Consider the following 16,361-nt stretch of genomic DNA (forward strand, 5'->3'; position numbering starts at 1 on the left):
AATTTAAGATCACTGTTGAATAATTTCTAGAATATTTATATTGATTAACTATTAAAATAGAGAATTATAAATTGCATACCTGTCAAATTCAGGTGTTCCTCTGGCTCCCTGAGTAGTATTATCATTTAGATGGAAATACCGAGTGAGCTTTTCAAATCTTTTCAAACTCAGCGTTTCTTGAAAACCAATGTTACCTGCATATGATTGTAAATTTCACTTATCAATGTCAATTTTAAAAAATAAATTCAACAATAAATGGATTTTATCTCTAAAAAATGAGAAAAGAAATAAAGAAACAATTTTAAATGACTTACACTGCCAATTCCAGAAGAGCACTAAGCAGGTGTAAAGTATTTTCATTTTATATTCAACATATTCCTCAATATTTAGAAAAGTTTATGATCCGAGTTGTTTCATGGTAAAGGTTTGAAGACATTGGTCAGCTCAACATCTACATAAATATTGTTTGAATAGAAATACAAACATAAATTTAAAACAAATGAAACAAATTGAATGGGTGTGCAATTTATAGACAAAAACAAAAATGTACAGTACATTATGTTTATATCTTTGTTACACACACAAAACAAAGACAAAAAAGGTAAAAAAAGACAATGCGAGACACAACAATTTATGAACTTAACATAAGTTCATTACATGTAATAATATTCCTTATTAATATTTTCAATTTTTTATCAAGGAAAAATGGATCAGTGTCCGTTGTAAATATAACAAAATTTAATGCACTTTTCAAAATCTGGAAAGGAAAATGACTGACCAGAATCAATTGCGCATGAGCAGTTATTTCCCTTGCCGTTGCTATGCAAAATGAACCGCAATTTCCCACATTCAAAACTTCAACAAAACGCATCCGATCGAGTGATTAGGTTCATAGGTTAATGGTTTTTAATATTAAATTCAGTCTGAAATCTTATTTTTAATTTTTTATCAAATCGTGCCGAAAAATGGATGAAACATGTAAAAGTTAAAGTAAGAAAACCGGTAATGAAATAAATAATAAACATCATAGGCAAGTTATTTTAAAAAATTTAATCCTGACCTCCTAATGTCCAAATGCAGAATATTACTTTTCAAATCCATTTATTTCTCACAAAAATCTCACAATTTTAATAACATTGCACTTTGAGTCCTATCAATTTCTTCATTACGTCAAAACAAATGACGCATCTCATGAATATTTATGAGATTACGTCAAAAATTGATCATGTGACCACATTCCTAAACAACGCAAGATGAAGTTTTACTGTCTAAACAAGTACGTTATTTTACGAAATCTTTTAATTCTAATTTAAAAAACTGTGTTTAAAAACCAGTTTTTTAAACCCAATTTTTCACAAGGAACACGAATTTGAGGTCAATTTTGCAATTTGTGGCTTCTTTTTCGATTTTGTCGATCGCTCACGCGATCGTCTATATATTGTACACCGCCTTCGGCGGCACCTATTTTAGCGCCATATTTATAGGGACCGGTATACTAGAAGTGTTCCATATTTTTTTTCAAATTGTAACATGAACATTATTGTAAACAGAAAGTAATCTAAAGAAACAAAACAATATGGGTGCAAATTTGATAACTTACCGATAAACTTATCAGATGACCAATACATAGTGTATCTGGGAAGCTGAATAATCCCCATCAGAATTTGTAATCCGAGGAATGCCTTCATCTCGTCGATGGTGGTATCGGTCCAACCCTGGGCTCCACTCTGAGCAGCATACGAATTGGTGTTGTCCACAAGTACCTGTACCAGACTCAAGGGAAACAAGAGCAGGAAATATAACAGAGGATTTGCATCCGAAGAGAGCTGATGAGTGGGACCTGAAGTATCGACGAAGTCTGGAACATCAAAGTCTTCCACAACATCAGTCCAGAAGTCAGAATCTCTAATGTCGCTTGCCTGGCTGTCAAGGTCAAATAATGTGGAATCTGTGTCCTGGTTGTCATCGCTGTCTGTCTCACTTCCAAAGGAATGGTCGCTGTCTGAATCATCCTGATCAAAATCTGATCCAGACTCGGATGAATCGTCGCCAAATTCTTCGTCTGTGTCTATATCTGACGATTCTGGGGATGGAGAAATGTCGCAAGAAGCCATGTTGTTTACACGTGTTACGAATGTTGCCAAATATACGCAGAACGATCCCGATAGATTTTCATAATATTTTCGCATGTTTTCTTTTTTATCAAAACAACAAAACCATCTACTTTATTGTAAATGTGGATATGTGGTTATGTATTTTAAACATTTTTTTACTCGTTTTTTTCTCTTCCAGGGAAATTCAAACATTTTTATATCCATATATCGTAATACGAACGTAACTCTCAAAAATATTTTTTGAATTGGTCAACTAAAAACATTTTATATCATTATCTAACACGCTTATTTATATTTTAACTAGATAATTAGTTTCTAACACATCTAATTGAATAAACTATTTGGTTTTGATATTTTCTGAAGTTGTTTAAACGTGTTTTGCTACGAAAAATTGACAAGTGTTTGTACCGCGTGGATTTCGATCGCGGCAAATATCGCTTGAATAATACACGTTGTTTAACTCAAAATACCAAAAAACTGGTAAATCAAATTAAAAAAAATTTAGAACAAACTTTCTTTGCAATTGTTCCCTCTTTCTAATGATACAAAAATTATTTCAATATTCGCAGTATTAAAGAAGTTATGAATATTTGTTTACACTCTACACGTTTTTCACGCCAGAGGCGTAGAAAAGCGTATATGCCATGGAAGGGGAATGCCCACCCGTTGAAATCCAAATTGAGGCGCACACCACTAGGATTCCAATCAGAGGAAGAGGAGCATCTGAAAAGTATGCTGGACAAAGGTATCATTGTTCCATCAGTTTCTGAGTGGTCGTCAGCACCGGTCTTGGTGCGGAAAAAAGATCGGACTGTATTATATTGATTTTAGGGGAGTCAATAAAGTCAATAAGAAAGATGCTTTCCCACTCCCGAACATGGAGGAATGTCTAGACACTCTTGGAAAAAACAACTTTATGAGCACGCTTGACATGGCACAGGGATATTATCAGATAGAGGTAGACCCTGATGATAGACACAAGTTGGCATTCATGACAAGGTATGGCCTACTGTATAGGGGGAAAATAACTCGCGGTGTTAATATTCGCTATATTCACGGTGTTAATGAATCTGTGAATTCAAGAAATAGTGAATAAGTTTTCAATATGAATAGATAAGGGAGAAAACTTTTCTTACATATCAATTCCGCGAATTCAAGAAACCGCGACAGTGTCAGAGAAAAGAAAAACGCGAAAATTACAACCCGTGAAATTAATCCCCTATACAGTATTTGAATTTGTACGAATGCCATTTGGAACATGCAATAGCCCTGCAACCTTTCAACGGGTGATACAGTTAGTTTTACAAGGTCTTAACTGGAAAGAATGCCTTGCTTACCTAGACGATGTCATAGTTTTAGGTCAGAATTTTGAGGAACATTTAATAAATCTAAGAGCAGTATTTGAAAGATTTAGGACCCATAACCTCAAACTAAAACCAAAAAAATGTAATCTCTTCAGGAAGGAGCTTCAATTCCTTGGTCGCTTGGTTACAGAAAAAGGGGTCAGCATCACTACCGAGAGTGTGAAATGTATGCCAGAATGGCCGACACCCAAATGCAAGAAGGACCTTGAAGCATTTCTTGGGTATGTTAACTACCATAGAGAGCATATAAAGAGTTTTGCAGAGATAGCAGCACCTCTGTACACTCTCACAGGGCCAAAGACAAAGTTTATCTGGAACAAAGAGAAGGACACAGCATTCATTTCCCTTAAAGAGGCAATGACTAAACCTGCAGGTCTGGGATACCCCTCTGATGATGTCATGTTCATATTGGACACGGATGCTTCGGACATGGCTTTTGGAGCAGAACTGTCCCAAATTCAGTGTGGTAAGGAAGTCTTAATCAGTTTTAACAGCAAGACCTTGACATCTACTCAACGGAAGTACTGCGTTACTAGGAGGGAGTTGCTAGCTGTTGTAGCATTTACTCGTCACTACCGATATTATCTACTGGGCAGACCTTTCATCTTGCGGACAGACCACAACAGTCTGGCATGGTTAATTGGGTTCAAAAATATTGAGGGGCAACTAGCTCGCTGGCTAGAAGAGTTATCACAATATGATGTTACCATCCAGCACCGAAGTGGAAAGAAGCACCAGAACGCTGATGGCCTCTCGAGAATGTCGACAAATAACCTGTCCTGTGAATGTTACAATGCTGGTTGTGATGTCAGTAGACTACCTTGTGGGGGCTGCAGTTACTGTCGACGGATGCATGCTCAATGGGAACGCTTCCAGGAGGATGTTGATGATATAATCCCCCTAGCAGTTAGGACCCTTCAAGAAACTGATAAACCAAAGGAAACACCTAACACCAAAGACAAGGATGCATGTAACTGGGCTTCTGCCTTAACAGATGAAGAAATCAGAGATGCACAAATGAAAGATTTAAACACAAGTACCCTAATGAAATGGAAGACAGAAAACTATGTTCCAACTGAACTGGACCTGTCTCTTTCCAGTAAAGCTGTGAAGTACTTTTGGAACTGCTCATCGCAACTACGAATTTTGAATGGTATCCTTTTCTATGAGTGGTTAGATGGCTCCATGTCCCAACTATTGCTAGTGGTCCCAAAGTCACTACAAAATTGTGTTCTAGAAGGATCTCATGACAACAAATTATCAGGCCATATGGGACAGCAGAAAACCCCACAGAAGGTAAAATCAAAGTATATCTGGTTTGGAATGAGTTCAGATTGTGAGTCTTATGTACGAACATGCCCAGTATGTAATGTCAACAAGAAAGCCAATATACATGCCGAAGCAGGCCTTGGCCAATACCATGCTGGAGCACCCTTAGAAAGAGTGCATATTGACCTGATGGGTCCATTTGTGGAGTCCGGCAAAGGGAACAAGTACATTTTAATGATAGTCGACCAATTCACCAAGTGGTTAGAGTGTTACGCACTGCCTGATCAAGAAGCGGAGACAGTAGCAACATCATTTGTGGAAGGTTTTGTATCTCGATTGGGGTGCCCTCTCCAGGGTTCACTCTGACCAGGGTAGAAATTTCGAGAGCGGCTTATTTCAGGAAGTGTGTAAACTACTCCAGATAACAAAGACGAGAACCACCCCGTACAGGCCCTGCTCGAATGGACAGGTCGAAAGATACAATCGTCTTGTTCTCTAAGCCATCCGATGTTATATGGAAAACATCTCACAGCAGAAAGATTGGGACCTACACCTCCAACAAATAGCTGGGGCAATCCGTGCCACTGTCAATCGACAAACGGGATTCACACCAAACAGAATGATGCTGGGGAGAGAAGTCTCTCAATCTTTAGATATAATGTTAGGAAGGAAGATACCGGGACAAAAACCAGCAGGATATGTGGAAAATTTGGAGGAGGCTCTATCAGTGTGTCATCAAGCTGCGAGGGACAACTTGGGGGAAGCACAACTCCGTAAGAAGAGGGCCTATGACATAAAATCAAACACAAGAAGCTATGAGGTGGGTAATGTGGTATATATGGTAGATACCTCTTCCAAAGTAGGCCAATCGAAGAAGATGAGGAAGCCATGGATAGGCCCTTTTGTCATTGTTTATAAGATTAATCATGTGCTATACAGAATCCAAGGGAAAAAGGAAAACAAGGTGGTCCACCATGACAGATTAAAACTTTGTCAAGACAGAGATCTACCCTTGTGGCTTAAAAGGCTACGACATGCAGTTCTTCACCCAGAACCCAATGACAAGGAATCCAAACTGCAAAATCAAGTACAGGAGGAATTACCGCAGTCCAGCTCTAACGAAGATGATGCCGTAGGCCTCACAAATGAAGGACATGAGAATGAACCATCAGATGATCTGGAGATCTGACATAGACCCGCTCGAAAACGACAGTCACCTACATGGTTGAAGGATTTTTGTCTTTTGGACGATTAATAATTATGTTATTGGAAATTTTAATTAGAATTATATGTATTTGAATATCTTTTCCTTCTTATCCACTCCTCCCTCTGTAGAATTTATATGTTTTTTTTTATATTTCTATAATTATGCTTTTTCTTCCAGAATGTGTTCCAAATTAACTTTTATTCCCTTCTGATGATGTTTTATTTGCATATAGTCAAAGTGGTTTGATTTTTCTGGCCCAGCTGACTATTTCATAAATATAATACGCACTGTACATCTCTTAAAAATTATGAGGGGGAGGAGTGTGGTACGAAACAACTTGGTACCATCTAACAATAAATGAGTTTGCAACTTGATACTGGCTTAGTAATCCCTTGTGGTTCCCGAGCCCCTGTATTGGCCTGTAGCTGAGCTCGCAGACTTATACAATAGGTAAACATGAATGATTACGCTTTTATCTCTGAAATTCCACCAAAATTGTCTCTAATTACACCCTTAAAACGAAAAGGGTAGGCAGGTCTGGGGGTACCTCCCTTAAGTCAAAACAGTTTGTGAAAATGTTCTTCCTAATCCTAATAAATTTTCAATTCATAAACTAGTTATCTCCCCTTGAAAAAAGGTGTAGTCCCTCATTGGAACAAACTAGAATCTTCTTTACCCAAGCATACCTTGTGGTACGTTTGGTTGAAATTCTTCCAGTGGTCCTTGATAATAAATAACAATGGGAAAAGTTGATGATGACAACAGACACATTTCAATCAAAAAAGCTCACTTAAGCGTTCAGCTTGCGCGAGGTAAAAAAAAACACTTGCACTTTATCGTTAAATATATTTTTTTAAATACTCTCAATACTGTCATTTATACTTTCCAGAGAATACAGCTACATAATAGTTGACGGGCATGACCCTCAAGATTTCGAAACCAAACTTGTCAAAATATTCCCAAAATAAATGTTCCAGGAAGGAGTACATGCAGTGGGGAAATCCAAAGGCTTGACAGTTGTTGAGATGTAAGTCTTTTTTGGTGTACTAATGCTTGTTCGAAACTTCTGAAAGAGTTATTAGTTTAAATCTTTCAATAAAGAGTATTTAGTCTTTACGTTGACTCAAGTTACATCTAGTGCATAGGTATATACTGTACCTAAAAGTGTTTTATTTAGGCTACCTTTAGACAAATTGTTTGATTGCCCTCTCACGATTTGCTCTACGAATGTTGGGTAGGTAGGCGAGAAATTTCTTGTTCTAAAAAAAAATAAATACTTATTTTTAAGGTTTTTTTCAGAGTTCTTTAAAAAAACCTATTTTAGTTTAAAGAAAGCTTTTGAGTCGGGTCATGTCTAGTCAATTGGTCAGGAGAGGGCAACCAAACTTTTTTTTTAAGATGGCCTATAATGAATGTATTTGTCATCCTGCATTTCTCTTCAGAAACTTTGAGATAGAGTTATATGCTAGGCTCACTAAAGAAGAATCGAAACTCGTCGGGAATATACATAATAGTAGATGCTCTACTAAAACTAAATTTTCAAGTAAGGAAGAATTTTTTATACACCTGTAGAGTGGTGCTACAACAGAAAATAAGTTAAAATGTTAAAACCAAATGTCGTAGATACAAGTTACTCAGTGATTATATTAATTGTTTAAGGATCAAGTCCGCCAGGCCAGGGCAGTGTTCCTTAGGGATGAGGAGGGAGACCAATGGAAGGATACGGCCACTGTCATCCTCTCATACATCCAACAAAACATGTTAACGATATTTTCAATCTCAAATGACTTTCACTATGATGTCTCAAACTCTCAATTAATGTGAATCAAAGAAAATATTATAAACAGAAAATTCAATGCTTTCTTTATGAATATGGAAACCTTATCTAGCATTGAAGTGGGCGAATACAACTTGTAGTTTGAAATTCATTTTTAATCCACCGGAGCTGTTTTCAAAAGTGAAGTGTGAATGTATGATCCAAAAAGACAAATAATTTCACTTCCCAAATACATGTTGCTTGAAATTTATGTTGATATGAGTTTATATATAAGTTTATAGTCTTTCATATAATTTGAAGGACATTGGAAAAAGTCATAGAGGACTTACATTTTTTTTCAGGAGACGGCCATTTGATTCCAGAATGGGAGTTGTCAAAATTAAACTGAGTATTGAGTTAGATCATGCTTTGTACCAATCAATTTTAGAGCTTTTTAAAGTTTTGTCCTCAATGAAAAGTGTTTGACAACTTTCTTATTTATCATTTCCTAAATTTCTGCCGTTTAAGGCGCTTTTGGTTTTTTATGACGAATTGGTATTGCAATATTTGAGGCGAGTGGAAATTCATCAAGATCTTAAAAGGATAACAGGGATTGTAAAAAGGGAGAATAAGAGATGTATTTTGCAGAACGTTTTCCTTCAAAGAACAAGCTGCTCCTCTTGGGAGGAGGCGGAGGATCAGTATAAACCTTACATGTATATCTCTGCCATTGATGATTACCTAGGTAAGTTTATTAACATCAGCGTACCCTTTCCCTCTTTCAGATGCAGCCTGAAGGCATACACTGCGTTATAATGCATGACTCAAATCTTTAATTCATTTTCAAGATGTCAATGTTCGTACAAATATCCCTCACATTCTTGTTTTACAGACATCAATATCAATAGGAACCAGAAGTCTCTGTCGAGACTGAAGCTCTACTGGTTTGTACTTATAGCAAAGGTAGAGAAAAGTTCTTAAGCAGTTGGGAATTGAAACATTACAACAGCAATAAAAAAATAATCATCCTTGATTAAGTCTCTTTATGTTCTTAGTGTAGTCTACTTGCATGCCACATTATATTATAATCAGACTTAAACTGTATTTGGAGTAGCATTTTGAGAGTATTTAACAGAAATTTCTATTTTTAGTAACTAAAGCAAAAATGTTCATCAAAGTCAAAAACTGATAAACAAAATTGTGTATCTTAGTGTAGTCTACTTGTGTGCCAAGTTATATTGAAACCAGACCAAAACTGTAGGAGGAGTTGCATTTTGAAAGAATTTCACAGAAATTTCTATTTTTAGTAACCACGGCAACACCGTTCATCGAAATCAAAAACCGATACACAGAATTATGTATCTTAGTGTAGTCTACTTGTATGCCAAGTTATATTGAAATCAGACCAAAACTGTAGGAGGAGTAGCATTTTGAAAGAATTTCAAAGAAATTTCTATTTTAAGTAACAACGGAAACACCGTTCATCGAAATCAAAAACCGATACACAGAATTATGTATCTTAGTAAAGTCTACTTGTGTGTCAAGTTATATTGAAATCAGACCAAAACTGTAGGAGGAGTAGCATTTTGAAAGAATTTCAAAGAAATTTCTATTTTTAGTAACAACGGCAACAGCGTTCATCGAAATCAAAAACCGATACACAGAATTATGTATCTTAGTAAAGTCTACTTGTGTGTCAAGTTATATTGAAATCAGACCAAAACTGTAGGAGGAGTAGCATTTTGAAAGAATTTCACAGAAATTTCTATTTTTAGTAACCACGGCAACACCGTTCATTAAAATCAAAAACCGATACACAGAATTATGTATCTTAGTGTAGTCTACTTGTATGCCAAGTTATACTGAAATCAGACCAAAACTGAAGGAGGAGTAGCATTTTGAAAAATTGTTTACAGACAGACAGACAGACGGACAGACAGACAGACGGACAGACAGACGGACGGACGCATTACTATCGCATAAGCTCTTCTGGTCTCTGACCAGTAGAGCTAAAAACGTACCCTCTGGTTTAATTGTGGCCTGTGACTCGACAAGAGATAATCTACCAGTACCAGCACAGCGCATAAAGGTTGAAGTTAAGGGGGACATACACATAGATGGGGAGGAAATGGATAGTGATAAGGTGGAAGAAATATATGGGTTTGAAAAGAGAAAACTTGAAAATGCTGTTGAATTAAAAGTAAAGAAAATGAAACATTGAAACTTATAAATCTTGGAGTTTTTTTCAAATACATTAGATAACGTTTTCAATGTTAGCTTCATAAAATAAAAACGATTTCTTAATCATCGGAACGGAAGTGGCGAATTCGTCTATGTAAAATGTAGAGGCGTCCCGGAAATACACGGAAAATCTAGAGAGGTCAGAAATCGCGCCAAACTTGTTTTCTTTAGATTTTCCGTGTAATTCCGGGACACCTCTATATTTTTCATCGTTAGAAATCGGCACTTACGTTGCCTTCGATGTCTGTACATGGTATAAATGACGTTTTGTGTTTGCTGTATGTTTTATAGGGCAAGATCAAATCGGCAGACGTTTGAAAAGTGTTATTTAATCATTTCAGAAGTTAGACCTCGTCCGACACCTGTAGGAAAAATGTAGATATTGATTAAAATCAAGTGTGAAACGAGGCACCCCCTGATTTTCAAGATGGTGAGTGACGCTGCTTTACTCTTTTTAAATACAGTAAATATGAAATTATTTTCAAACGTGCTTATTTCGGCGAATTTTTATTTTTATTTTAAGGTGGGTATTCAGGCACACATAAAAAAACACATAATACACAAAATACACCATCCTATAACCAAGCGCCTATGAACAGATACATATATTTGATATATGCATGATAACAAAAAATATATAACAACTGAAAGTAACTTGTAATGAAGTGTCCGTTACTTCATTCCGGAGATGTTTGTGAACATGAATTGAAAGAATCAGAATTAGTGAAATCTCGATCCCTATTCGAAAACTTGGAAATGCATCTGTAAAAGGGATATTTCCTAATTACACTATATAAAATGTGTACTCGTGACAATAAGGGGAATAAATAGCAAATGTTTAATTTTTGTCAATGGCATTAGGGAAAAAATCTACGTTAACTCCATATCCTTCCCGTAGCATCTTGGAAAAATTGAGGCGGCTGATGAAGATGCCGGCACTCTCCCCTTCCGTGAGGACACTTCGCCTGTGATGTCTTAATCTCTTCCTTGTTTCGTAAAAAGATTGTGTCCGCCATTTTTATTCCCGATTCTCTCTACTCTGCAGACCCATATGTAAAGACCAGAACTTAGTCACTGTTCAGTGTGATCAGTCGTCACCGATGTTGACGGACGAATGCTCTACAGGACTCTGTAGCAAGAATAACAAGGTAATTAATCGTCTAATGCAGAAAGGTAAGATATCAAATAAATTTTTAATTATAGTTGTACAGGTAAGTGCAATTTACAAACAACAAAGATAAACGTAACTACAATAAAATGTAAACAAACCGTAGTGCCATATAATTTACGAGTTTTAGAAGAGACATTGCTCTTCATAACAATGTACTTGGTTAGGTTGTTAAAAAGAGGTCCAAGGGCCTTGAATCGCTCTTCTAATAAATGGCACAATCTATCACTTCTACGTAAAGCTTCCAAATCTAAGTATCATTACACCCAAGATGCATAAACGGACAAAGTTAGATGAATCTTCTCTAGTTAAGTCGGCGGGGGATATTTTCATAAAACTTTATAAGCCTTAGGCAAGTTACGGTGACCTATTTTTAAATTTCATGAGGACTCAAGACTTATTAATAAACAAAGGTTGAATATTCCAAGGCTTGATATATTCAAAAGTACTTCACCATGACCTGTTTTTCTCTACATTCTCGATCGAATTGATGCTTCTTAGCTAATAAGTACTCATACTTTAATGTCTTCTTGTCTTTTAACAACAGAGCTTTAACCCTAGGGCTCCATTCTGTCTGTATTTCAAAGGTGATACCTGAAACATAGGCAAGGCATATTGCAATTTTATAAAGCACAAATCACCAGCACGTTAAATTTTACTTTCTCTAGATAAATCAGAAATGAAAGGATATATATATTTTAAAATAAAAAAAATTAAATAAATCTAATGAGGGTATACCTTAACTTGAAAAATAACAGTTATTGAAAAGACTTACACCCACAGCTTTTCTTGATACTGTTGATTTGAAAGGTGACACTTTGATACTTCAGAAGGCATTGTGCATTAATCTTTGTTACAACCAGACTGTTACACACTATACTTGACGTGGACGACACCCAGAATGGGTGTTGCTAAAATTCGGAACGAAAAAGCGGAACGGAGAATTTAAGTCAAACAAATAACATAGATTCGATATAAATCATATATAAAAGCACCATTTTTAATATAAAAGTGATATCACAATCGAAAGCTATTATTTATTTTTTCATGAATCATGCACATGCACCCTCAAAACAGACACGTGTTCGTGTGATGGCCTATAAAATACATAATAACCAGCCTCAAATTCTCAGTATCCACCTCAACGTTTCGACAAAAATTTTTTTTTTAAGAAAGCTCATTTTTGAAGATACATTATCCTATGGTTCAATATTAAATCATGATATATCTCTTTATAAATATAGATATACATGTATTAAGAAATTTTGCACTTTCAGATACCATCACTTCAGAACTATGCCAACAGAGTTTAGCCGGAATCACCCATATGTGATGGAATGCACTACCGAGCCTGCAAACAGAATGGACCCTCTAGCTGTCTTAATGAAAGAAATTGGGGTTAACAGACAACAGGACTGGTTCCAAAGGACATATGCAATGTCATTTCGATGGAGATGAGAGTGACAGAGAAACTTAGGAGGACATTTTGTCTGTACATTAGGACAAGCCAATGAGGGACCAGTACAAAGTGGGGACTGAAACTTCACTGTGTTCATGTGTTGTTTAGCAATGACACTTCTTACAGACGACTTGGGGAAGTCTCCGGTTTTTTGAGAAGACGTGTACCATCTTCTTTCATATTTCTGTAACAACATGTAATGACTTTCGAACAATTGAAATTGGTTTCTGTTTTAAACATCAGGCCATGAAATTCACAATTTTGAAAGAAGCACCACTGCCTACTATAAAAATACACTTAGTATTCTTACTCAAGTTTCTTAATACCAAGAGGTAGATCAGAGTAACAAAGAGAAAATACACTTTCACTTTTTAACCAGTTATGCGTCCCATCACCTAGAAACCACTGACCCTGAGGCCACATATTTCAATTTTTTTTTATTTTATCATACATTTTGTTTCATTAATAAATGGTTGTTTAATACAAAGAACAGATTTCAAAGAATTATTTTCAGACTATGTAAAGAATTTCATCAAATTCTGGAAATGTTTTGTAAGTCGACAAATCTGGAATAAGTTTGTTCTGAGCGCATACGTATTGATTCACATGACCCCACCGCCTTAAACCTTTAAGACTTCTCAAAAAAATTCTCAACTCAAGCCTAGAAAATTACTCAGTTAAGAATATTCTTAAATTCGCTGCCATAAAACAATTGGAGAATATTCTTAACTGAATAATTCTCAAGACGGGTTGAGAATTTTTTCAAAATTATTTTCTCGCGAGAATGTTTTCGCGGATTTAAGCGGCCCAGTGGAACTCTTTTTTTTTTGTCTAGAGGTAGGAAATGGTCACTTTAAATAAAAAACACACATTGTTGTCGTCTGCATTATTTAACATATAATGGATGCAGAGGTTGTCCCTGCGAGAGAGAGGGCACAGAATTGGGGGTGGATGAGGAAGTTGCACTTATTGAGGAAGTAAAGTCTCGGACATCAATTTTATTTTGGTCGTTCAAGGGGAATGGACAGAAAGGAAAGGGGAAAGAAATTAAATAAAAAAGAGTGGCAAACCATTGTGGACAAACTAATTCGTAAGTAGGCCTAGTTTAAGCAAAGAATTACACATTCTTAATAGCCTTATTTGTCATGATTCTGGTTTATATCAATTGTTTTTTTTCTTATAAAACTGTGATTTAGAGTAATCTCCCGTGTAGAATTCTCTACGAAATGAAAAGCCATAAAGCGTATTTTACAAAGGTAAACAAAAGTGCATGTGCTTCCTTCAACGGCTGTTAAACCGTAATAAACGGGTAGAATCATCTCTACAAGAAAGAAAAGCGGTGATGGCTTTGTTGTATTTTGTGTTTAGGGACATGCAGGGAGTAAACAGAGATCAGTAGGCTGTAATTTAATTTACCGTAGTTATACTGGACAAAGATGTGACAATTGCCAGCTGAGAACAGCTCCTATAACTGTACAAGGTCGTGCTAAGGAAGCACCATTTAGTAACTGCAAACAAATATTAAAAACAAATCCATGCCGATGTTTTGTGACAATTTGTTTCCCATATTAAAAGTAAATTACATAACAGAAACATTTCACCAGTTTTTACCATAATAATCATAAATAATGATATATGAATGCGAATTATATGTTAAGGGAAGTAACTCTAAAATAAGGAACAGTGTTGGTAGATCTGTGTCATGTTTCTAAATTTACATTTTCAGCCATTATATCTAGATTTCATTGGAAATTAGGATACAATAATGTATATAATACATACACATTATGAAATAAATGGGTTTTGGAAAACTTTTATGGTAAAAAATTATGTACGTCCTTTTTATTAACATTTACATAGGAAATCCATTGAAAACTGGAAAAGTATTGATTTGACAAAATCTTAAAGGGGGGGGGTGGCTTGGTGGGTTAAATGTACCAGAATATAACACGCTTAATACCATTATACCTGCTCAAGAGTTCTTGAGAAATTCTATTAATACTAAAGCCATGAACCTTGCCAATGTTCTTGCTCTTCATCATATGTTGTATTCCTTCTATTACTTTATAATGTTTATCTGTAATTATGTAAAATGTTATATGTCTATGCCCAATGGGCCCTGATTTGGTAATAAATTCTGTTCTTTATTGTACACATAGAATTTCCCATGATATTTTCAGACAATTTGACACAAAGAAGCGTGGGTTGGACGAAATTAAGAAAAAATACTACAATATTAAATCAAGAAGTAAGTTTAAGTAAAAGTGAAAAGAAGCAAAGTTTTACTGTCAAAAAATTTTGATTTGCTTTATCATTTTTTTTAAAAATATTTATCAAATAAATACTCAACTCATATTGATATATATATATATATATATATATATATATATATATATATATATATATATATATATATATATATATATTTAATTGTTTATTAAGAGAGAGAAACTAATGTATTATTAGAACTTGTTTCCAAACCTTCTAATTTGTTCAGTAAAATATGTCCATATATAATAACAAAACAAATCTGTTATCTCTTTATCTCTGGATATAAATTCATTTTGACACTCTAATGTTTTGTGTTATTATTATTTTTTTTAGTTAAATAAAATTAGATTGTTATCGTGCATAATAATGAACCATGTAAAATGTGTTTATACAGGCAAAGAGAAGTTAGACAGTTTCAAAAGGCCCAAGACTGGAGGAGGCCCTCCTGAACCCCCACTTACTGCTGGAGAAGAGACATTTTTGAGGTTATCTGAGAGTGAACCAAGTGTCCACGGTTTGGATGGATAAGTTGATACAGATGGTAAAAATATTATTAGGTTGTTTGACAGCACTCTTTCTTCCTATGATTTTGTGCTTGGATGTGATTTTAATATTATATATTTTATTACAGCCCCTACATTCCAAGTCTCAGAAGTGAATGAGAGCCAGTTGCAATCTTCACCACAAAAATTCTCGAAATTGATCGAGTAAATGTTTGTAATTTTTAAAATATATGACCTGTTGTCATTGCGACATTTTAGATAAGTACGAGTGTATGCAACTCATTGATTTTGCCTTTGAAGTTACATATTGTTCATGGTGTGAAAATAAAGACATCAATCAGCCAAACTTGTCCATGAAATTTATTAGGACCCTACACTCTAAACCAAACTTTGCGACATTCTTTTCCCTTGGAAATATAAGCATTCATAAATGTATATTGAAATATAGTAAAGAGTGTTTCGGCAGTTTTTATTACGGGTACTTGCCCTAAGGTCTGCCTCTTCAGGGGTCCACCTTAGCAGTGTGAGCTTGTGGTAAACGTGATCTAATAATTATTTCGCCTATGCTTTTTTTTATGGTCAATGATATTGCGCCATAAATTGCACCTTTTTTGCATAACAGGATCTGTAGTGTTATGGTCGAAGACAAATATGTAAAACTATAACGCTACAGATCTGCAGCTACGTCTAGTGGTATCATCACTGCATTGGGTGTAAAGAGCAGTTTGATATTGAAGTGCGAAGATTTGGGAACTCTCAATTTTTTAGGATATAGATGTACATGACGTTTACACAATGTCATGTTCTGAGATTTGATTCGGAGACAAGGTCTTCCAACAATCTATTGGAATCTCCATGGGAATCATTTGAAAACGTATAAACACAGACAGATAGCTACACTATTATCGACACATTCGATGAATTTAGCAGTAGATTCTTACAACATAGTTAACAGCTCCCGATAGTGGCATCGGAGAAGAGAGCTCTCACTGTTTTGACTCCATTGTTA

General features: G+C 35.4%; 1 long non-coding RNA gene across 1 annotated transcript; it reads left to right on the top strand.

Annotated features, from left to right (window-relative positions):
- The first annotated feature begins 14,738 nt into the window (after positions 1-14,738).
- Positions 14,739-15,536, top strand: LOC134276372 (uncharacterized). Its single transcript, XR_009994023.1, has 3 exons — positions 14,739-14,826; positions 15,244-15,390; positions 15,481-15,536. It is a non-coding gene; the product is annotated as an uncharacterized LOC134276372 (long non-coding RNA).
- Positions 15,537-16,361: the final 825 nt, after the last annotated feature.

The sequence above is a fragment of the Saccostrea cucullata genome, unplaced genomic scaffold (assembly GCF_032062105.1).
Source record: "Saccostrea cucullata isolate Sc308-1 unplaced genomic scaffold, CSIRO_AGI_Scuc_v1 ctg674, whole genome shotgun sequence".
Taxonomy (NCBI): domain Eukaryota; kingdom Metazoa; phylum Mollusca; class Bivalvia; order Ostreida; family Ostreidae; genus Saccostrea; species Saccostrea cuccullata.